At 39.9% G+C, this 24,476-nt stretch overlaps 1 protein-coding gene across 1 annotated transcript in view; it reads left to right on the top strand.

Annotated features, from left to right (window-relative positions):
- The first annotated feature begins 1,295 nt into the window (after positions 1-1,295).
- The window catches only part of LOC128700665 (zinc finger protein 84-like), a 72,784-nt gene continuing 49,603 nt past the window's right edge, over positions 1,296-24,476 (top strand). Inside the window, exon 1 of the mRNA XM_070079966.1 lies at positions 1,296-1,395. The gene's annotated coding sequence lies outside the window, so the exon portion shown is untranslated. The remainder of the gene's footprint in view (positions 1,396-24,476) is intronic.

Raw genomic sequence — 24,476 nt, 5'->3', positions numbered from 1 at the left:
CAATCGCATCTGCTAGAAAAATGACAGGATGGATAATGAGAACCTTCAAAACTAGGGAGGCCAAGCCCATGATGACACTCTTCAGGTCACTTGTTCTATCTAGGCTGGAATATTGCTGCACACTAACAGCACCTTTCAAGGCAGGTGAAATTGCCAACCTAGAAAATGTACAGAGAACTTTCACGGCGCGCATAACGGAGATAAAACACCTCAATTATTGGGAGCGCTTGAGGTTCCTAAACCTGTATTCCCTGGAACGCAGGAGGGAGAGATACATGATTATATACACCTGGAAAATCCTAGAGGGACTAGTACCGAACTTGCACACGAAAATCACTCACTATGAAAGCAAAAGACTTGGCAGACGATGCACCATCCCCCCAATGAAAAGCAGGGGTGTCACTAGCACGTTAAGAGACCATACAATAAGTGTCAGGGGCCCAAGACTGTTCAACTGCCTCCCAGCACACATAAGGGGGATTACCAACAGACCCCTGGCAGTCTTCAAGCTGGCACTGGACAAGCACCTAAAGTCAGTTCCGGATCAGCCGGGCTGTGGCTCGTACGTTGGTTTGCGTGCAGCCAGCAGCAACAGCCTGGTTGATCAGGCTCTGATCCACCAGGAGGCCTGGTCACAGACCGGGTCGCGGGGGCGTTGACCCCCGGAACTCTCTCCAGGTAAACTCCAGGTAATCTATACAGTCCACAATTAATTAGTAGCGCTGTACTTGTGGGTGCTATCCAATTTATACTGGTCTCGGATAGATATGGATAAGATTGTGAGGTCGAAGGGACCACCTGCAGTGACCAGGGGTGGTTAAGTTTTCTCACATGTCTACACGAGGTGACTACGGTAAACAATATAGTTGTTGTCTCCCAATGAGATTACTCATGTGCATGTAATGTTGAGGTATGTACAGATAACACCCCTAGAAATTTCCATAAGCCCAGTCCCTTGACCCACTATGTACGTCTGTAATCCTTTGACTTCCGCCCACAGGATAGGCATAGAGTGCATAATGAAGATAAGCTAAGACTTCGCTGGTAATCGAACCCGGACTCACACCGTGTGAAACGAGAGCCTTTGCCACCAGGCCACCTCTCCTTCTCAGTGGGGAGCGGGTTGGCCCTCTCGACCGTCAGAAGATTTTGGCTTGTACTTGCGCATTCTCTACACATATGCTGTTATGTATGATAATATATGTAACTGTATTTGTGTATACCTGAATAAACTTACTTACTGGAGGTTCTTACACCAAGCGCTGGGATGCAGGGTTCGATACGGCGTACGCTGTCAGTGGCCCTGTAAACCACAACAACAACAACCAGCTGCTGTACGACCAGCTGCTGTACACCGTCTGCTGCAGCTGCACCACCTGCTGCAGGCACCACTAGGTGAGGTTTGAATAATATTTTTGTGTCAACATCAGAGGAGGATCAGCTGAGTCTTGTTTTACTGCTTATTACACTTACCTTATCAAGGTACTACCTTGTTAGTACCTTGATGATGCTGAAGGCCTCTTGATCCATGGAACTAGAGCTACCTTCAATGTTGTTAGTACCTTGATTATGATGAAGGTCTCTTGATCCATGGAACTAGAGCTACCTTCAATGTTGTTAGTACCTTGATGATGCTGAAGGTCTCTTGATCCATAGAATTAGCTACCTTCAATGTTGTTAGTACCTTGATGATGATGAAGGTCTCTTGATCCATAGAACTAGAGCTACCTTCAATGTTAGTACCTTGATGTTGATGGTCTTTTGATCCATAGAACTAGATCTACCTTCAATGTTGTTAGGACCTTGATGATGATGAAGGTCTCTTGATCCATGCAACTAGAGTTACCTTCAATGTTGTTAGTACCTTGATGATGATGGTCTCTTGATCCATGGAACTAGAGCTACCTTCAATGTTGTTAGTACCTTGATGATGATGAAGGTCTCTTGATCCATGGAACTAGAGCTACCTTCAATGTTGCTAGTACCTTGATGATGATGAAGGTCTCTTGATCCATGGAACTAGAGCTACCTTCAATGTTGCTAGTACCTTGATGATGATGGTCTCTTGATCCATGCAGCTAGAGTTACCTTCAATGTTGTTAGTACCTTGATGATGATGAAGGTCTCTTGATCCATGGAACTAAAGTTACCTTCAATGTTGTTAGTACCTTGATGATGATGAAGGTCTCTTGATCCATGGAACTAGAGTTATCTTCAATGTTGTTAGTACCTTGATGATGATGAAGGTCTCTTGATCCATGGAACTAGAGTTACCTTCAATGTTGTTAGTGCCTTGATGATGCTGAAGGTCTCTTGATCCATGAAACTAGAGTTACCTTCAATGTTATTAGTACCGTGATGATGATGAAGGTCTCTTGATCCATGGAGCTAGTTACCTTCAATGTTGTTAGTACCTTGATGATGATGAAGGTCTCTTGATCCATGGAACTAGAGTTATCTTCAATGTTGTTAGTACCTTGATGATGCTGAAAGTCTTTTGATCCATGGAACTAGAGCTATGTTCAAGGTTATTAGTACCTTGATGATGCTTAAGGTCTCTTGATCCATGCAACTAGAGCTACCTTTAAGGTTGTTACTACCTTGATGATGCTGAAAGTCTCTTGATCCATGGAACTAGCACTAGCTTCATGGTTTTTAGTACCTTGATGATCATGGAGGTGTCGTGATCCATGGAACTAGAGTTACCTTCAAGGTTGCTAGTACCTTGATGATGCTCAAGGTCTCTTGATCCATGGAACTAGAGCAACATTCATGGTTGTTAGTGCCTTAATGATGCTGACGGTCTCTTGATCCATGGAACTGGAGCTAGCATCATCGTTGCAAGTACCTTGATGATACTGAAGGTTTCTTGATCCATGTAACTTGAGCTACCTTCAGAGTTGTTGCTACCTTGATGCTGAAGGTATCTTGATCCACGGAACTGGACCTACCTTCAAGGTTATTACCTTGATGATGCTGAAGGTCTTTTGATTCATGGAAACAGAGGTACCTTGAAGGTTGTTACTACCTTGATGATGCTGAAGGTAGAGCTCTTGATCCATAGAACTAGAGGTACCTTCAGTGTTGTTAGTACCTTGATCTTGCTGAAGGTATCTTGATCCATAGAACTAGAGCTAAATTCAAGGTTGTTACTACATTGTTGATGCTGAAGGTCTCTTGATCCTCGGAACTGGATGTACCTTGAAGGATGTTAGTACCTTGATGATGCTGGAGGTCTCTTAATCCATGGAGCAAGAACTCTCTTTAAGGTTATTAGTTCTTTGTTGTTGCTGAAGGTGTTTTGATCCATGGAACTAGAGTTACCTTCAATGTTGTTAGTACCTTGATGATGGTGAAGGTCTTTTGATCCATGGAACTAGAGTTACCTTCAATGTTGTTAGTACCTTGATGATGGTGAAGGTCTCTTGATCCATGGAACTAGAGTTACCTTCAATGTTGTTAGTACCTTGATGATGCTGAAGGTCTCTTGATCCATGGAACGAGCTAGCTTCATGGTTGTTAGTACCTTGATGATGATGGTCTCTTGATCCATGGAACGAGCTAGCTTCTTGGTTGTTAGTACCTTGATGATGAAGGTCTCTTGATCCATGGAACGAGCTAGCTTCATGGTTGTTAGTACCTTGATGATGATGAAGGTCTCTTGGTCCATGGAACTAGAGTTACCTTCAATGTTGTTAGTACCTTGATGATGATGATGGTCTCTTGATCCATGGAACTAGAGTTACCTTCAATGTTAGTACCTTGATGATGATGAAGGTCTCTTGATCCATGGAACGAGCTAGCTTCAATGTTGTTAGTACCTTGATGATGATGAAGGTCTCTTGATCCATGGAACTAGAGTTACCTTCAATGTTGTTAGTACCTTGATGATGATGAAGGTCTCTTGATCTATGGAACTAGAGTTACCTTCAATGTTGTTAGTACCTTGATGATGATGAAGGTCTCTTGATCTATAGAACGAGCTAGCTTCATGGTTGTTAGTACCTTGATGTTGATGAAGGTCTCTTGATCCATGGAACTAGAGTTACCTTCAATGTTGTTAGTACCTTGATGATGATGATGATGGTCTCTTGATCCATGGAACTAGAGTTACCTTCAATGTTGTTAGTACCTTGATGATGATGAAGGTCTCTTGATCCATGGAATGAGCTAGCTTCAATGTTGTTAGTACCTTGATGATGAAGGTCTCTTGATCCATGGAACTAGAGTTACCTTCAATGTTGTTAGTACCTTGATGATGAAGGTCTCTTGATCCATGGAACTAGAGTTACCTTCAATGTTGTTAGTACCTTGATGATGATGAAGGACTCTTGATCTATAGAACGAGCTAGCTTCATGGTTGTTAGTACCTTGATGTTGATGAAGGTCTCTTGATCCATGGAACTAGAGTTACCTTCAATGTTGTTAGTACCTTGATGATGATGAAGGTCTCTTGATCCATGGAACGCGCTAGCTTCATGGTTGTTAGTACCTTGATGATGCTGAAGGTCTCTTGATCCATGGAACTAGGGTTTCCTTCAAGGGTGTTACTGCCTTGTTGATACTGAAGGTCTCTTGATCCATGGAAGTAGAGCTACCTTCAAGGTGGTTACTGCCTTGTTGATGCTGATGGTCTCTTGATCCATGGAAGTAGAGCTACCTTAAAGGTTGTTAGTACCTTGATGCTGAATCTCTCATGATCCATGTAACTGGAGCTTCCTTCCAGGTAGTTAGAACCTTGATGGTGCTATAGGTCTCTTGATTCATGGAACTAGAGCTACCTTCAAGGTTGTTATTACCTTGATGATTCTGAAGGTCTCTTGATCCTTGGAACTAGAGGTACCTTCAATGTTGTTAGTACCTTGATGATGCTGAAGGTCTCTTGATCCGTGGAACTAGAGGTACCTTCAAGGTTGTTTCTGCCTTGATGATGCTGAAGGTCTCTTGATTCATGGAACTAGAGCTACCTTCAGAGTTGTTGGTAACTTGATGATGCTGAAGGTCTCTTGATCCCAAGAACTAGAGCTACCTTCAAGGTTGTTACTGCCTTGATGATGCTGGTCTCTTGATCCTTGGAACTAGCGCTACCTTCAAGGTTGTTAGTACTTTGATGATGGTGGAGGTCTCTTGATCCATGGAAGTAGAGCTATATTCAAGGTTGTTACTACCTTCATGATGCTGACGGTGTGTTGTTCCATGGAACATGAGTTACTGCCTTGATGATGCTGAAGATCCGTTGATCCATGGAACTAGAGCTACCTTGAAAGGTGTTACTAATTTGATGCTGCTGATGGTCTCTTGATCCATGAAACTAGAGCTACCTTGAAGGTTGTTATATCCTTGATGATGCTGAAGGTCTCTTGATCAATGGAACTAGAGCTACCTTCATGGTTGTTACTGCCTTGATGATGATGAAGGTCTCTTGATCCATGGAACTAGAGCTACCATCAAGGTTGTTAGTATATTGATGATGGTGAAGGTCTCTTGATGCATGGAACTAGAGCTGCCTTCAAAGTTGTTAGTACATTGATGACGCTGAAGGTCTCTTGATCCAAGGAAGTGGAGCTACCTTCAATGTTGTTTGTACCTTGTTAATGCTGAAGGTGTCTTGATCCATGGAACTAGAGCTACAATCAATGTTGTTAGTACCTTGCTGAAGAGTTTGCCTCGTTTGTGTACACATATTGGTTTCTGTTGCTGAGGTAAGACTTTAGGTAGTTGAGGGAGTGCCCTCTTATACCATAGTGCGACAATTTTACGTGGAGCAAGTCATGGTCAACTGTATCAAAAGCTTTACGTAAGTCTAGTAAGTCTATGAAGATCCCCAGTGGGACTTCTTTTTTCTCTATTGCAGTGTATATGTGTTCTAGCATGTGTATAATAGCATCATTAGTATTTTTATTAGGCCTGAACCCAAATTGACAGGGGTTGAGTATGTTGTGGGAGATGAGGTAGGAATAGATTCGCTTATGAATTAATTTTTCGAAATTTTAGAGAGAGGGTGTAAATTGGATATTGGCCTATAGTTATTCAAGTCTGTTTGGTCTCCTCCTTTATGGATCGGGGTGACCCTTGCTATTTTGAGAACTGTAGGGAAGGTAGAGGATTCTATGGATTTGTTAAAGAGTGTTGCAATGATTGGTGATAGTACTTGTGATGCTTTTTTGTATATAAAGGGTGGTAAGGTATTTAAATCTCCTGTCTTGTTTTTTAGTGTGTTGATAATAAGGGAGACTTCGTATGGGTTAGTCGGAGCTAGGAACAGTGTGTTCGGGTAGTTGCCAGTGAGGTAGTCATTGGGTGGGGTATCTGAGCTTGGGATTTTATTGGCAAGGTTTTTTCCTATAGTGGAGAAGAAATTATTGAGTCTGTTTGCTGTTTCTGTTGGTGGGAGTTGGGGTTCATCTGGTTTTGTTAATTCAATTTCGCTATTTCGTGATATCTTTTTTGTTCCTAGAATTGCTGATAAGGTTTTCCAGGTCTTTTTTATATCACCTCGTAAGTTGGATAATCTATTCTCATAATACAGTTTTTTAGCCCTTCTTATCAGGCTGGTTAGGATTGACGAGTAACGTTTTGTTTGGTCTCTGGTTATGTGACCCATTCTGTACTGTTTTTCGTATAGGTGCTTTGTATTTACACACAGATACAGTTATACGTACTTCTTCCTTCTTCTTCCTTCTTCCTCCTCCTTCTTCCTTCTTCTTCTTCTATACTCCCATATATCCAAAACATTGCTGGGACCTATAAATATTTTGTATATTTTCCTTGACAATAGTAAATGACCAAGGCAGGTGTAAATGTCCACCTGTCAATGTGTTTGTGACAATCTGAGAACAATTTCAGTACCTAATATTAGTGTCAGAACAAAGATTGGTTATGAAATGCCATGAGCTACAATAAATTGTCATTATCAGAACATAAAAATTATATAAACTATGTAATATAGAAATGAGAAAAAATGGTATATTGGCAACACTTCCTCAAGCAGCAGGACTCGATATTGCCGTCAGGTGAGCATTAGGTGCCAACTTTGCAGCCTCATATTTCAGTAAGTACTGACCCTAATTTTTTTATTTTAGTCCTATAACACTTAGAAAGTTTTTCTCCTTTTTTCAGTGGACAAAAATTATTTTTTTATTTTTCAAAATATTCAGGGCTCTGGGGAAGAGAACGTATATGTACGTTTGGACCGTTTAGAGGTTAAATCCATTTTATTTGCAGATGACACAACTTATGTCTTTCCTCACCCAAACCCAACCATACTAACAGACACAGCAAATGGTGAACTGCTGAAAATATCTACTTGGATATTTACCAACAAACTTACTCTCAATATTGACATTACCTACTTCATGCTTTTTGGAAACAGAGCTTCAAATGTACAGCTAAACATACTGATAAATGGTTCACCTATCTTGAGACAGGCAGAGGGCAAATTTCTAGGTCTCCACCTTGACTGCAGTCTCAAATTTCAGACACACATACGGCAAATTTTCAAGAAAGTCTCCAAAACAGCAGGCATCCTTTCAAAGATATGGTATAATGTACCCCAAACAGCTCTTCTAACTTTGTACCACTCTCTCATTTACCCTTACCTTGCCTATGGTATTTATGCATGAGGATCAACCACAGCAAATCACTTTAAGTCTTTAATAACCCAGCAAAAAGCTGCAGTGCCATTGATTACTAACTCCTGCGTTAGACAACATACTCCACCAATTTTCAAGAGACTAAATATACAAAACATCCACACTTATTATTGTGCCTACTACATGCACAGAACACTATACTCTAATGTAAGCCCTCCTCTTAAACTCCTTCAGAACACACAACCATAATACAAGACACAGATCACTCTTGGATCTCCCCATGTTCATTTCTCCCTATGTAAAAATGCTATGCACATAAAAGGCCCAAGGATCTGGAATTTATTGCCAGAACAAACTAAAGGACCCCTGTCTGCAGATTAGTTTAAGGCCCAAATAAGAAATCACCTCTTTACCCAAAATTAACCAGACAAACCATACCTAACCACTACCAGTTTCTCGAAAGCTACTCATATTGTGCTGATGAATGCTCAACCACTTACTACTATGAAATTAGGATGTCTGTTCTTTTCACTGTTTTAAATAATAGTAGATTGTAATACAGTACATCATAATGTAAATTGTTCCATTGTAATACCAGATTTCATTGTTTTAAACAGTACTAAATTGTAATACATCACACTGTAAATTGTTTTAAATTGTTACATTGTAATACTGTAATCTTTATTAACTAATTCAACAGTGTAAAAAGCCTCTACTAGACTTATCAAAACCATGTAGCATCACCTGATATAATATTTAATTCTCCTGTACTCACTCTAACTCATCTAATGACCATATGGACTATGTATTATTGCCTTACTATTCTTAAGTTAATCTTTAAGTTTGCCCAAAATGCTCAGCATACAGAGGGGCTTTTGGCATGTACACCCAACTATTATATTCCTCTGTACAACCATGTAATTTGTCAAAATAAAAAATCTAATCTAATCTTAGTCGGTCTGGAATCAAATATCACCCCAAGGATATCACCTTCATCCCTGGGTACCAACACTTTCCAATTCATTCATTCCACTGCTCCAGCATTACCATCATGATGCCTAGAGATCATCATTTGTGTTTTCTCAGAAGCACCCTTCAGGTGAGGGGCTCTTGATCTAGGGAATTGGATCTGTGCTTCAGTTCCCTGAACTGAGCCTGAATACCTTCTGTTCCCTACCCCACATGCACTGTATAATCCTACAGGTTTAGCACTCCCCTCTAATAATAATAATAATAATAATAATAATAATAATAATAATAATAATAATAATAATAATAATTCTCAGAAGTAAATGTGACCTGCCATTGTTTTTCCATAGGCTGATATAGCTGTAAGATGGTGGTTGATGTAACTTAGAGCAGCTGGCATTTCCTCTCTTGGATAAGTAAATGTTAGAGTACAGTCGTCTGCATGTGCTTGGGATTCTGGGATGAGATGAAGATCATTAAAGTAGACATTCCATAATGGCCCAAGTAAACTTCCCTGTGGAACACTTGCACGAATAGGACGTCTTGCTGACTCTGTCCCATTGAGAACTGTGATTATCTTGAAGGTAATCACAGGGTTGACATAGTGCAGAGCCTGCAGTTCCCAGTGGTTGAAGTTTTGCCAAGAGTCCCTGGTGTCATACTCAGTCAAAAGCACCAGCAATGTCCAACTGATTTTCGATTAATCCAGTGTCTGATACCACTTAGTGGAGAGGTCCAACAGCAGATAAGCCATATTAATGGTCACAAAGAAACGAATGGTTGACAAACTCTGTCATCTGCCTTGAGATTATTGTTTCAAGGATCTTTTCAGTGATTGACATGAGTGACACTGGTCTATAGTTGCTGATTTCTGCTTTGCTCTTCTTTTTGTGATCAGGAACTACATTTGCCTCTTTCCACAGAGAAAACCATTTGCACTGTGTTAGGCAATGTTGATAGATGTGAGTTAACAGTGCTACTAGCTGGTCTGTTCATCTACTTAGCAGTCTTGGGCTCAACTTATTGGGGCCCACATTTTTTTTTTTTTTTGGTCCAGGTATTTAAGGAGAAGGTACTTTTTCATTCTCCCTTATTGTCACTACTGATAATTTTGACAGTTCTTGTGGCTAGTAGCCAAGTAGATTCCCTTGCTGAACCAGGAACTTGCATCTTGGCAGCATAGCGTTCGGCAAAAATGTCGGTGGTCACATACAGTTGATTTAAAGGTGGAATAATTTCGTCTGTCCTTGACCAAGGACCACCAGGTTTTTGAGCTCAGTCTACCTGATGCCAGCACTGTACCATTCACTCATATACCCTTATCTTACATATGGAATTTGTGCATGGGGATCAACAACATCCAATCACCTAAAACCCCTAATAACCCAGCAAAAGGCAGCAGTAAGAATGATAACAAATTCCCACTCCTGCCAGCATACTCCACCAATTTTCAAAAGTCTGAATCTGCTTACCATTAAGAACATCCATACTTATTCATGTGCCTACTACATACACAGAACAATATATGCAAATATAAACCCCCCACTCAAACTTTTCCTCACCAACCTAAACAGGACACATGACCACAACACAAGACACAGATCTCTTTTTGATATACCTCGTGTCCATATCACACTGTGTAAAAACTCTATGCACATAAAGGGCCCCAAAATATGGAATTCATTACCAGAAGATATTTAAGTAACCCAGTCTGAAAATCAGTTTAAGACTCTTCTCAAAAGCCACTTAATCACCCTAGACTAAATGCTAAATACTCAGTACACATTTACTCACCTATGTACTCCCACATCATAACTGAAACAATCACATTGAACCTTTTATCCATTGCTGACAGGAATATAATTGAATCATTGTTTTTCACAAAAGCATTTTAGAATATAAATATATCTTTGTATTATACAAATTTTGATTCATTTATAATTAATATTCTACTGTACAACTATGAAATAATTACTTTCCTACTGTACAACTATGATATACTACTCCTTAGTATTAAGTAGAATGTAAGCCAATAATGTTAAGTTGGCCCATAATGCCAAGGCATAATAGAGGCTCTCTTTGTATTGCAACCCACTATTGTATATACACAATCTCAATGTACTGTTTGCAAAGACATTAAATAAATAAAATAAAAATAAATAAATAAATGTGTCAGTCTCCCATCTAGAGATGACCCACTTTTGGACTTCTCCCATTTGCCAACAGGCTTGCCTGTACATGTTCCTGTTGTAGATAGTGGGATGCCTGTTATACCTTCTCCAAGTCTTGTACTTAGCAGTAGCAGCCTGCTAAGCACTTAGCAGTGTTGATCACCTGTTTATTAGCTACATCAATCTAGTGGAGAAAATCCTGGCTTGGTATTGGCAGATGGAGCAATGCTGCAACTGCCAGGTGTACTGGCAGGTGTTGGAGCAGTGATGGCAGGTGTATTCTCAGGTGTACTGGCAGGTGTTGGAGCAGTGATGGCAGGTGTATTCTCAGGTGTACTGGCAAGTGTTGGAGCAGTGATGGCAGGTGTATTCTCAGGTGTACTGGCAGGTGTTGGAGCAGTGATGTCAGGTGTAGGAGAACTGGGTAATAGATCTGTTCCCTCTGCAGTGGTCAAAGAAGTTGTATTAAAATTTTCAGATACAATGTTTTGAGCTCTGTATGTCTGTGAAGCCCTAGTACTGACAGATTTTCACCAGGTATTTGTTGTTGGGTTATTCTCAGTGTGAGTATTCCAGGCTTTGTCAATAGTATCTGCATCAACTGATCAGCTAATGTCCCTTGATGTTAACCTGGGCTGGCCTTCTGCAATACATGGAACAAAATCTAATGTGTTGTGGAGCTTATGAAGTTATTCTCCTTGATGATTATCTCATTAGGGCAGTCTTGATTATTTGAGTGGAGTACTTGAGGGGCCTCTGAAACTTAGTGTTGTGTCATAGGAACTTGAATGTCTTTCAAGCTCCTGAGATATTCTATCTGGCTACACAAAATACTTCTGTCATGCAGTCTGTGGCAGAAGTATTTTGTCTCTTGTAGTATATCCACAAACACTGCAGTAGCTCTTAGCATAATAGCCAGATAGTGAAGATATTCTTGCTATTTTGCAATGCAAAGGCATCACAGAGGAAAGTTTGCAAGATTACAGTTAAGATCTGCAGGAGAGAGTGGTAGGTGTGGTGGTAGTGTGGGGGTAGGTTGTGAGGATAGGTTGTGGGGGTAGGTTTTGGTGGGTGGTAGTGGGTGGTGGCCAGCCAGCCAGGAGAGTGTTCTTGTTATTAAGTGATAGCCTTTGTGGGGGATTAAAAGATTACCTGTATGAGCCTCATCATCGCATTCTTACAAATAATCTCATTAGGAGGTGACAGCCATACATTGTTTACAGTAGTTACCCCGCAGAGGCTTGTGGGAAAACTTGAGTCACTCCTGGTCGCACCAAGCGACTCTCTCCGATACCACACACACTAGGCACATCTATCCTAGACCAGTACTATGGATTAAAGATGGATAGCACCAGCAAGTATGGTGCTACCATTACTAGTGGACTGATTAGAAGAGGGAGGAAGGGTTACACGTGTCAACATAATAAGACCACCACTTACCCAATTTCATTGGTAGTCACTGGAGGTCGTTGGAGCACCCACAGTACCTGTCCTGTTATAATACCTAACTGGCCAGTTATTGGTCTGATATAATAAGGGTTACTTAACTGTGGGTGAGGAGGCAGCATTCTTTGTCTTTCTCTATGTCCTGCCAAATCTGTGTCGTTCTTCTTCCAGTAGGACTATGATATCACTTGGGTTGTCCCAATTTAGGAGATGAGATTCCATAAAAACTCTGTGGTCTTTGGAACAGGGCCATGAGTTTAACACGCAGTCACTCGGGGAATGGTGACTCGTATCACTTCACGCATTCCCTTAAATTAAAGTTATTGTCACTAATTCTTCCACAGTTCCCAAGACGACTTAATGTCCCATTAATTTACACGTGTTAGAAATTGCTCCATGAAGACATGAGCCCAATGAGTGGTGATTGAAGCGACAGGTATAGTCGCCTTGTTCCTGGCTCAGCATCCCTCACTGTTTAACAACTTCACTACCCTATTATAGGGGTTTCCTGGACTTGATGTTCCACACTGCAACTCGGGAACCATTACCACATTCCGTATTGTGAAGTGAGGTCTCTAATTACACCTCAGCTTTTATGATTGCCAAATCCCTAACTCCATTTTAGCCAGACACCCACACCATTTGTGAATACTTACGTGACTACCCATGCCCATGTGTCTCCTTGCGCATGTGCCAGGACTCCTGCTGTTGGTTCTCTTTTCACTTTCAAATATATTTTAAACCAACAGCAACACATTAATTGTACATATTCCTATTGTAGAATTTAGACAGTATAATTTTTTGGGAAAATTGCATCAAATTTTCCACAGCCTTAACGCTATCATTTAATAACAAACTGTTTGAATGTTATCCATGTTTCCTTCTATTGAAAGTTGTTAACACAAATCACGATGTTACAGATGTTCACAATCACGTCGCTATAAAGCACCCAATGTTATTACATAGCACCAAAGTGAGTATATTAGATACCCACTGTGAAGGCAATAGTGATGTCAATACTTAGGCCTGCCAGCATTCCCTCGTACACACTAAGCCACCATAAAACACTAAATATCACTGATTTTGCCGATATTACTTTCCATAAAGAGTTATCTTACTTCTGCTAGTGTTTGTAGGAAGTACAGTGTCACTGAACAGTTGCTTCCTCACCAACCTTCATAGTTAAGCAATATCTAATGAAATTTGTGGAGCACATTATAACACATCCTACACCCCCCTCCCCCACACACACATGGTGTGTACTCACCCTATTGTACTCACCTAATTGTGATTGCAGGGGTCGTGTGTGTGTGTTCACCTAGTTGTGGTTGCAGGGGTTGAGTCACAGCTCCTGTCCCCACCTCTTCGCTGATTGCTACTATGTCCGCTCTCTCCCTATTCCATGAGCTTTTTGCATTTGTGTATGTGTGTGTGTGTGTACTCACCTATTTGTGGTTGCAAGGGTTGAGTCATAGCTCCTGGCCCTGCCTCTTCACTGATTGCTACTAGGTCCTCTCTCTCCCTGCTCCATGAGCTTTATCAAACCTCTTCTTAAAACTATGTGTGGTTCTTGCCTCCACTATGTTGCTTACTAGGCTATTCCACTTCCTGACAACTCTGTGACTGAAGAAATACTTCCTAACATTCCTTTGACTCATAGGAGTCTTCAACTTCCAATTGTGATCTCTTGTTTCTGTGTCCCATCTCTGGAACATCCTGTCTTTGTCTGCTTTGTCAATTCCTCACAGTATTTTATATGTTGTTACCATGTCTCCCTTGACCCTCCTGTCCTCCAGTGTCATCAGGCCGATTTCCCTTAACCTTTCTTTGTAGGACAATCCCCTTAGCTCTGGAACTATTTTTGTTGCAAACCTTTGCACTTTCTCTAATTTCTTGAAGTGCTTAACCAGGTGTATATTCAAAACTGGTGCTGGATACTTCAGTATGGGCCTGACGTTTATGGTGTACAGGGTCTTGAACGATTCCTTACTGAGGTATCAGAATGCTATTCTTAGGTTTGCCAGATGCCCGTATGCTGCAGCAGTTATATGATTGATGTGTGCCTCAGGAGATGTTCTTGGTTTTATACTCATCCCAAGATCTTTTTCCTTGAGTGAGGTTTGCAGTCTTTGGCCACCTAGACTATACTCTGTCTGCAGTCTTCTTTACCCTTCCCCTGTCTTCACGACTTTGCATTTGGCGAGGTTAAATTCGAGGAGGCAGTTGCTGGACCAGGCTTGTAGCCTGTCCAGGTCTCCTTGTAGTCCTGCCTGATCCTTGACTGATTTAATTCTCCTTATTAACTTCACATCATCTGCAAACAGGGACACTTCTGAGTCTATCCCTTCTGTGTGTACTCACCTAATTGAGGTTACAGGGGTCGAGTCCAAGCTCCTGGCCCCACGCACGCATGTGTGTGTGTGTGTGTGTGTGTGTGTGTGTGTGTGTGTGTGTGTGTGTGTGTGTGTGTGTGTATGTATGTATGTATGTATGTATGTATGTATGTATGTGTCACACTCTCCATGCCTTTCTTCCCATTTTATCTCCCACCTTTGATCATTGAAGCTAAAATATTTGGGGATTTTTAAAAATAGGTTGGACAGATATATAAGTGAGAAAAGATTTGAGTAAGACTTACCTACCATGAGTTAGTAGGCCTACCACAATGCTCTGTTTTAATTGTTGTGTAAACAAAGTGAGGGAAGCAGCCAACATGAGCTACTGGATATTATCAAATTTATTTGCATATTTAAGGTGAAATATGGTTACTAGTGTTGTTTATACCTTGGTTTATCCCAAGTTTTTTTTTTGCTTAAATAATACTACTTGCGCATTTGTTCCATTCACGTACAATTCTATTACCAGATCAGTGGTTTCATATATTCTTTCTTAATAAGTGTAATAAGTTCACTATTTTGCCATTATATTCCAAAGCTCATTTATTTGATTACGACTTTATTGTTCACCACAACTTATATTAGTCCCTTTTATATTATAATTTTATATTATAATTCTAACTTTAAAGAATTACCTTTAAAGAACTACCTACTATCATATTCCCAAGCTCCATTTTTTGATCATCACTTTATTTGTTCACCACAAATTATTTTAGTCCCTTTTATATTGTCTCCTTTATTTTAGCTTTAAAAAACTACCTTAGCTCATTATTTTTACATTTGTTAAATAATTCAGGTGCTATTTTTTAGCTTTAGAATATTTACTTTGTTTTATACTTAATTCTAACTATAGATTCACTACAAATCTTATGATTACAAGCATTGATCCTGATACCAACCTCTTATTGAATGACTTTAATGAATCAAACAGTAACTGTAATTACTACACAGCAGAACAATCAAAGGCACTTCTCAGAGCCAACAAAAACATAACTGTCTTTAACTACAATATCAGATCTTTAAGCAAGCATTATGATGACCTCATAGCATTACTAAATTCCTTGCATGCCAATATGTCCATCATTACACTAACTGAAACCTGGCTAAAGCCTGATACTACAGATGTCTATGCCATTCCTGGTTACACAGCCATACACAACTGTAGGCCAGACCAACAAGGGGGTGGCACAGCTATATACTACTCAGACCAACTAGAATGTATCACTAATATTTGCACAAGGGATGAACATGGGGAATATATAATAGCTAAATTCAAATCCAAATACCTACAAAAACCTCTCACATTGATAAACATCTACAGAGTTCCACAGTCAAACATTAGCCAATTTAGTCAAAACCTAGGAAGTATGATAACTGATGCACGCATGAACAAAGATCACTTACTGCTCTCAGGCGACTTCAGTATAAATCTCCTGCAAGACCAGGACCCACACGTTACTGAATTCACAAACACAATGAGTAACTGCATGTTGCTACCAACAGTAACAAAACCTACAAGAGTTACGGAGACTAGTGTTTCCCTACTTGACCACATCTGGACCAACACCATATCCCCTTTAAAATCAGGCATAATTACAGATAATACCACAGACCACTACCCTACTTTCCTCATAACAACTCTTGGTAAATTACCCCAAGACTACTAAAGTCACCTTCAGACTTCACAATGAGGCAGCCATTAATAATTTCACAACAGAAGTAACAAACATTGACTGGCACACTGAGCTAGAAATCTATACAGATATTGACGAATGTATTAATAATTTTCTAAAAAAGACCCAATACCTCTATAACAAGCACTGCCCTAAAAAAACTAAACAGATGACAGCTAAGAGACTGAACGGTCCCTGGCTAACACCCAGCATTCTCAAATCCATAAATACAAAACACCGATATGAAAAACAGTACAGAATGGGTCACATAACCAGAGACCAAACAAAATGTTACTCGTCAGTCTTAACCAGCCTGATAAGAAGGGCAAAAAAATTGTATTATGAGAACAGATTATCCAACTTACGAGGTGATATAAAAAAGACCTGGAAAACCCTATCAGAAATTCTGGGAACAAAAAAGATATCACGAAATAGCGAAATAAAATTAGCAAAATCAGATGAACCCCAACTCCCACCAACAGAAACGGCAAACAGACTCAATGATTTCTTCTCCACTATAGGACAAAACCTTGCCAATAAAATCCCAAGCTCAGATACCCCACTAAATGAATACCTCACTGGCAACTACCCGAACACACTGTTCCTAGCTCCGACTAACCCATACGAAGTCTCCCTTATTATCCATGCACTAAAAAACAAGGCAGGAGATTTAAATACCTTACCACCCTTTATATACAAAAAAGTGTCACAAGTGCTATCACCAATCATTGCAACACTCTTTAACAAATCCATTGAATCCTCCACCTTCCCTACAGTTCTCAAAATAGCAAGGGTCACCCCGATCCATAAAGGAGGAGACCAAACAGAGTTGAATAACTATAGGGCAATATCCAGTTTACACCCTCTCTCAAAAATCTTCGAAAAATTAATTCATAAACGAATCTACTCCTACCTCATCTTCCAAAACATACTCAACCCCTGCCAATTTGGATTCAGGCCTAATAAAAATACTAATGATGCTATTATACACATGCTAGAACATATATACACTGCATTAGAGAAAAAAGAAGTCCCACTGGGGATCTTCATTGACTTAAGTAAAGCTTTTGATACAGTTGACCATGACTTGCTCCACGTAAAATTGTCACACTATGGTATAAGAGGGCACTCCCTCAACTACCTCAAGTCATACCTCAGCAACAGAAGCCAATATGTGTACGCAAATGGGGCAAGCTCTTCCGCACAACCAATTACAGTTGGTGTCCCACAGGGAAGTGTCCTTGCAATTACTCAAACCCACACTATTTGCAGATGACACTACATATGTCTTCTCTCACCCGAGCCCAGTCACACTAGCCAATACTGTAAATACCGAATTACAGAAAATATCTACCTGGATGAGGACTAACAAACTTACACTAAACATTGACAAAACCTACTTCATTCAGTTTGGTAACAGAGCTACAGATGTCCCTCTTAACATAATGATAAACGGATCACCTATCACAAAGCTAACAGAGGGAAAATTCTTAGGAATCCACCTTGATAATAGACTCAAATTTCATACACATATACAACAAATTTCTAAGAAAATTTCCAAGACTGTAGGCATACTATCGAAGATACGGTACTATGCTCCACAGTCAGCCCTCCTGGCCCTATATCACTCTCTTATTTACCCCTATCTCACCTATGAAATTTGTGCATGGGGCTCAACAACAATTAACCATCTCAGACCACTAATTACCCAACAAAAGGCTGCAGTTAAAATGATAACAAATTCTCACTACAGGCAGCACACTCCACCAATATTCAAAACACTCAACCTACTCACCATACAAAACATCCATACTTATTATTGCACCTATTACATACATAGAACACTTAACTCTGATATTAACCCTCCCCTCAAACATCTCCTTGCCAACCTCAACAGAACACATGACCATAACACAAGGCACAGATCACTCTTTGATGTTCCTCGTGTCCATCTCACGCTATGCAAAAACTCAGTGCACATAAAAGGCCCTAAAATCTGGAATTCATTACCTGTAAATATAAAAGAAACACTACCTGTTTATAAATTCAAGTCTTTTCTCAAAGATCACTTACTCACACAAAACCAAATAAATACTGAATAACTGAACCTTATAAACTGTATATCTTAAATGTTTCTCACAATTATATCACATAAATGTTAAACCTAAAACCCAATCTAACTTTATTATTTTTTAAATACACTACCTAACAGAATACTCCATTCGACTGAATGTACAGCAATGCATGCAACCATATGACCTGTCTTTGTAATACTCATTTGTGCTTTATAGTTATCTGTTTACAATAATGTTTTATTACTGATTTCATCATTGCTTAGTTAATCTTAAGTTAATTTTAAGCCAGCCCATAATGCTATGCATATAAGTGGCTTTGGCATGCTGCTCTTACCCGTATTTTTTTGTACCTCTGTATGTATGCTCAAATTACTAAATAAATAAATAAATAAATCAAAATTTTTCAAACTTGAACCCTTTGCTGTGAGTCCTGTTTTGGGCTTTGATACCTGAAGTTCTTATGGAGGGGGATTCCCCTTCCAAACAATACACTCTCCTCCCTCTCCCCTCCTCGCCATCTTCCATACACCAACAACAGTCTTCGATGAAGGTAAAACTGATTTAAATGGTCATTTATCCATTAAATTTAGGACTTTATATTTCTTTCTCATTATTTTCAGTTTTTGTTCAAATCAGTTTTTTGCCGACCTTCTGGAATGGATTAAAGATGAAAACTGGGGTTCCAATTATGACCAAAACTTATTATACGGCTCCCCCCACCTGAATCTCTAATACGGTCAATGCATGCCACCAGGTTTGTTTACATTCTCTGTGAGCACGTCTCTCCATTACGTCTAGAAACTTTCCAAAATTTCAAGTATTTTACAGTTATTTCCCTCAAATTCATGGGGGGTTATGTTCCAAGACCACCTGCGAATTTGGAAAAACCACGAATTCTGGACGTGGTTAACCCTTAAACTGTCCAAACGTAGATCTACGTTTGCATGCGTAGCGCTCCAATCTTGATTTTCTCCATGAGAAAGAATGTAAAAAAAACGTAGATCTACGTTTGGACAGTTTAAGGGTTAAAAAATACCTATGTCTGTTTTTAGAGTTTAAACCCTAAATTATTATTATTATTAACACACTGGCCGATTCCCACCAAGGCAGGGTGGCCCGAAAAAGAAAAACTTTCACCATCATTCACTCCATCACTGTCTTGCCAGAAGGGTGCTTTACACTACAGTTTAAACTGCAACATTAACACCCCTCCTTCAGAGTGCAGGCACTGTAACCGGCCTGCCGGTTTCCCTGAATCCCTTCATAAATGTTACTTTGCTCACACTCCAACAGCACGTCAAGTATTAAAACCATTTGTCTCTATTCACTCCTATCAAACACGCTCACGCATGTCCGCTGGAAGTCCAAGCCCCTCGCACACGAAACCTCCTTTACCCCCTCCCTCCAACCTTTCCTAGGCCGACCCCTACCTCGCCTTCCTTCCACTACAGACTGACAGGGCCGGATTACCGCATAGGCAAACTAGGCATTTGCCTAGGGCCTGCGCATTTGGGGGCCCCGCGGTCCAAGGGGTTCAGGGGCTTATCCAAGACTGCGCACATGGTGCAAGTGCAAAGGGGTCCCTACCTAAAAAGTTCAAGTGTTTGGAGAGTAAAATTGATTTTTGAAAATTAATCAAAACAAAAATAAATAATGAAATAAAATAAAATAAAAATAAATAAGCCTAACCATAGATGGCAACACTCAACACGCCTTTGTTTACATCAGAACAGCTGTGTTTTCCCGCTAATGGGTGAGTATGGGAGATTCCTCTCAATTTTCTGTAGTAATTACACATTATCTAGACTTGTACTGTGACAAATTAACTGAAGTGTTGTTGTTAGACATTGATGTGTATGGATAAATGTTTGTTTTCGCCTCTAAATGTTAAGGGAGGTACCTGATAGGGTTACTTGACCAGTAAAGACGCATGGACCAGTAAAGACGCATTTTTGGTAAAAATACTATAAAGAAAAACCTAAAAACGCAAACTGACTTCCGTTTGTAAGTTTTAAAAGCACTTTGTCCTGTCTTTAAGTCTTTATCATTTCAATAACAGATCTCAATTGATTGATGTTCTACATCACTTCCGTCGCAAATGCTTAGTTTTCAAGTTGCGACGGAAGTGATGTTGAACATCAATTAATTTACTACATATTTCCCCAGAAACACATAAGCCACATCAGAAAATCGTTGGTTGGGTGAAACTGAAAATTGTCCCTGCATTCTTTAATTCTCATGTCCTTATCTATGGTGGTAGGCCATATATCATGCAAAACATAATGATTAGTTTAGTTATGAAAATGGTAATATAAATACCATTGTGCATTGTTCTTGGACTCGGTATGATTTCTGTTTAAGTAAATTGGAGATCAAGGAGGATGAATTAGTAAAATATTCGTAGCCCAAATCACTAACCTAATCTATGGTAAAAGTTCTGTATATGACTCCTTTCTGGTAACGTTTTGAATTTTTAGATGCGCAGCCAGAGGAAAGGGGGCTACAAGGGCCATATCCCCCCAATTGACAGAAAAAAAAATTTAATAATAATTAAAAAATTAATAATAATTGATAATGAAAAATTTGTATTTGCATGATTACAGACAGTGATACATCCTCATTATGGCATCTCGTGAACGTGATGTTGGACGTTCTTATGCGAGTGGGTCACAGAAAAGAAAGAAGAAAATTCAAGAAGAAGAACAGAAGAAGGAAGATGTAGGAAGCTGCAGAAAGATCACAGACATGCTCACGAAAACAGTTTCTGATGTTACCAGTACAGTTGAATCTGCAGATACGTTAGATCATACAGGAAGCCCTCCCTCCATTATTTCTCAGCCAGCATCTACTTCTTTTGTGTCTCCTCTCAATGTCTCAACGGACATTTCATCCACAGGATTTGTCTTAAAAGATCCTGCCTCATGGCCAAATGTAATCCCAGATTCTCTACGTAATGCTTTCATTGCAGAAAACTTCAGTCAAACTCTGAACATTAACTTTAGGAAATCAGCAAGGATTTATGATGATTGAAGTCGTCGTTGTTTAAAGTCATCTATGTTTTATAGGAAGCTTGCAAATTCAGAAACTGTGAAAAGATCATGGATGGTGTACTCTGAAAGCTCAGGAAAAGTGTACTGTTCAGCATGCAAGCTATTTTCTACCAAAGAAAATACCTTCACACAGGGGTTCAATGACTGGAAAAATTCCAAGCATTTCGAGGAACATGAAAACAGCACCACTCACAGGAGCTGCATTTTAGCCAGTGTATTTCGTGCATAGAAAAAAGGCTTATTGGATTCTCATTTGGAAAATCAAACTGAAAAAGAGCGCACTTATTGGAGAAAAGTTCTAGAAAGAGTTGTTGCTGTTGTAAAATTCTTAGCTCTAAGAGGACTTGCTTTCCGTGGAGAAAATGAGGTTTTTGGTTCGGAAAACAATGGCAATTTCCTAGGGATCATAGAACTGTTAGCACAATTCGATCCATTCTTAGCAAATCATGTGTCATGCCTTGGGAATGCAGGAAGAGGCACTGTATCTTACATGTCATCTACTATATGCAATGAATTTATTGAACTGATGACTAAGAAGGTCCTCAATAACATCATAGCAGCTGTGAAAACTGCAAAATACTTTGCAATAAGTGTAGATTCAACACCAGATATTTCATATACAGATCAATTGACATTCATTGTTCGCTTTGTCGACTCCAGTGGTAAGCCTGTAGAGCGCTTTATAAAATTCATTCCTCTTTCAGGCCATGATGGAGAAACAATGATGAATGTAGTACTGGATACTCTGCTTGAACATGATCTCTCTATTATGGATTGCCGTGGCCACAGCTACGACAATGCAAGTAACATGTCGGGTAAATATAATGGATTGCAAGCCCGTATCAAGCAAATCAACCCACTTGCTGAATATGTGCCCTGCTCAGCACATTCTCTTAATCTTGTTGGGTCATGTGCTGCGGAGTGTTGTGTCGCTGCAGTTTCATTTTTTGGACTTTTACAAGCACTCTTTAATTTTTTCTCTGCTTCAATGCATCGGTGGAGTATACTCAAGTCAACCATTCATGGAGATGTCATCAAATCATTATCAACAACAAGGTGGTCAGTGCAGCATGATGCAACACATGCTTTGAAAGACAGCTTTGCTGAAATACGTTCTGCTTTGATCCAAATAGCAGAGGATGAAGACCAGACAGCAACTACAAGAAGCAAAGCAGCCTGCTTAGCATCAAAATTGGAAGATTTTGAATTGGCCTTACTCTGTGTGCTTTGGGACTGTATACTGGAATGGTTAAATGCCACGAACAAGACACTTCAGAAAATTGAAATTGAAATGGCTACTTGTGCTAACCTCTATGCAGGCTTAGTGGAATTTGTAAGCTCACTTCGCAATGATGAAGCTTTTGAAATGTTTGAAGAGAAAGCTAAACTGCTGGTGAAAGACTACAGTTACCGGGCTGATCATCAGCGGTCAAGGAAGAGGAAACGCAATTTTGAAGAGCCAGACAATGAAATTGTGTTGCTACCAAGGCAGAAATGTAAGACAGCTACATACTTCGTCATTCTGGATTCACTGATTACAGAATTGGTGAAAAGAAAAGAAATCTACCAGAATCTCAATGACAAGTTTGGATTTCTGTTCAAAATTACTACTATGCCAGATGCAGAATTGAGAGAAGCTGCATTAACCCTTTGACTGTTTCAGGCCCCTCTCTGAAACTGTCATTCTATGTCGCCAAATATTAAAAAAAAAAAAAAAATTATTTTTTCTTATGAAAATGTTAAGATTATTTTTCTGAGTGTTTTAGTCCAAAAAAAAAATTTTTGCCATTGGTACTTACCGAGATATAGAGCCGTGAAGTTTGCAGAAAATGAGCCGCGTATGGCAACAGCGGCGACTGCCGCTCACCCGGTAAACTTTAGTTTACTTGTATTTGAAGGTTTGTTGTTTTTTTCACTATTTTATTTTTTCACATAACTTATGTGGCCTATGAGACCAAAGTAAGGTGCAATGTATATATATACACTCGTTGTATACAACACAATAAGCACACAAACATAATTATCAATATATTGTTTACAAAACTTGTTTACACAAACAAACAATTCTTCTTCTTCTTCTTCTTCTCCTTCTTCTTCTCCTTCTTCTTCTCCTTCTTCTTCTCCTTCTTCTTCTCCTTCTTCTTCTTCTTCTCCTTCTTCTTCTCCTTCTTCTTCTCCTTCTTCTTCTCCTTCTTCTTCTCCTTCTTCTTCTCCTTCTTCTTCTCCTTCTTCTCCTCCTTCTTCTCCTCCTTCTCCTCCTCCTCCTTGTGTGCGAGTGTGTGGCTTATAATTGTTTTGAGTCAGAAGTCGGCAGCTGTCAAAGTGACATATTATCTCATTAGTCACTACCCCTACCCCTGTCAAAACAATGGGGTCGGATGCTGCTTCCCCTCCTCCATTCTATCTAATTATCTTTCTCCCTCATTCTATATCTTTCAATCTGTCTCTCTTTCTGTCTGCCTATCTCTGTCTCACAGGTACACATAAATACAAGTATACATAGTGTAAATTACCTAGGATAACCCAAGAAATCCAGACAAAGTGCTATACTCTGCTTGAAGATGTGAGTAAACGTGATGACACAGTCTTGTGGCTCTCTCTGAGACAGAGAGCTAGATGGACAGACAGGGAGCTTGACAGACAGACAAATAGACAGACAGAAATGTTTGTGTACCAGCAAAAACAAAGGGAGGCGATGGTCATGTAATATTACCCTCCTTTACCTCATCAAAGTCAGCTCTTATCAGATGTTATCTCCCCTTATCTTGTCACTGTCATGGGGTGGACTTTTTTTTTTCTTGCTTCAAGGGAACAATATTATTACATCTTCTTCCTCCTCCTCCTCCTCCTCCTCCTCTTCCTTCCCTCCTCCTCCTCCTCCTCCTCCTCTTCCTCCCCTCCTCCCCCTCCTCCTCCTCCATTGCTTTTGGTCTCAAACTCCTCCAAATCATGAAATTGATCTTCACTGACACTTCCATCTGTGTTAGAGCATCACTTGGGAAGAGAAGAGTCCCAGATTTGCTGGGGAATCACATATTTCTTACCACTAGACATGCTGAAAAATGACAACTGAAATGGCATTCCCACAATGCACCACTGGCTCC

Source organism: Cherax quadricarinatus, unplaced genomic scaffold (genome assembly GCF_038502225.1).
Source record: "Cherax quadricarinatus isolate ZL_2023a unplaced genomic scaffold, ASM3850222v1 Contig59, whole genome shotgun sequence".
NCBI classification, from domain to species: domain Eukaryota; kingdom Metazoa; phylum Arthropoda; class Malacostraca; order Decapoda; family Parastacidae; genus Cherax; species Cherax quadricarinatus.
Note: the sequence above shows the minus strand (reverse complement) of the source record. Positions and strands in the feature narration are given on the sequence as shown.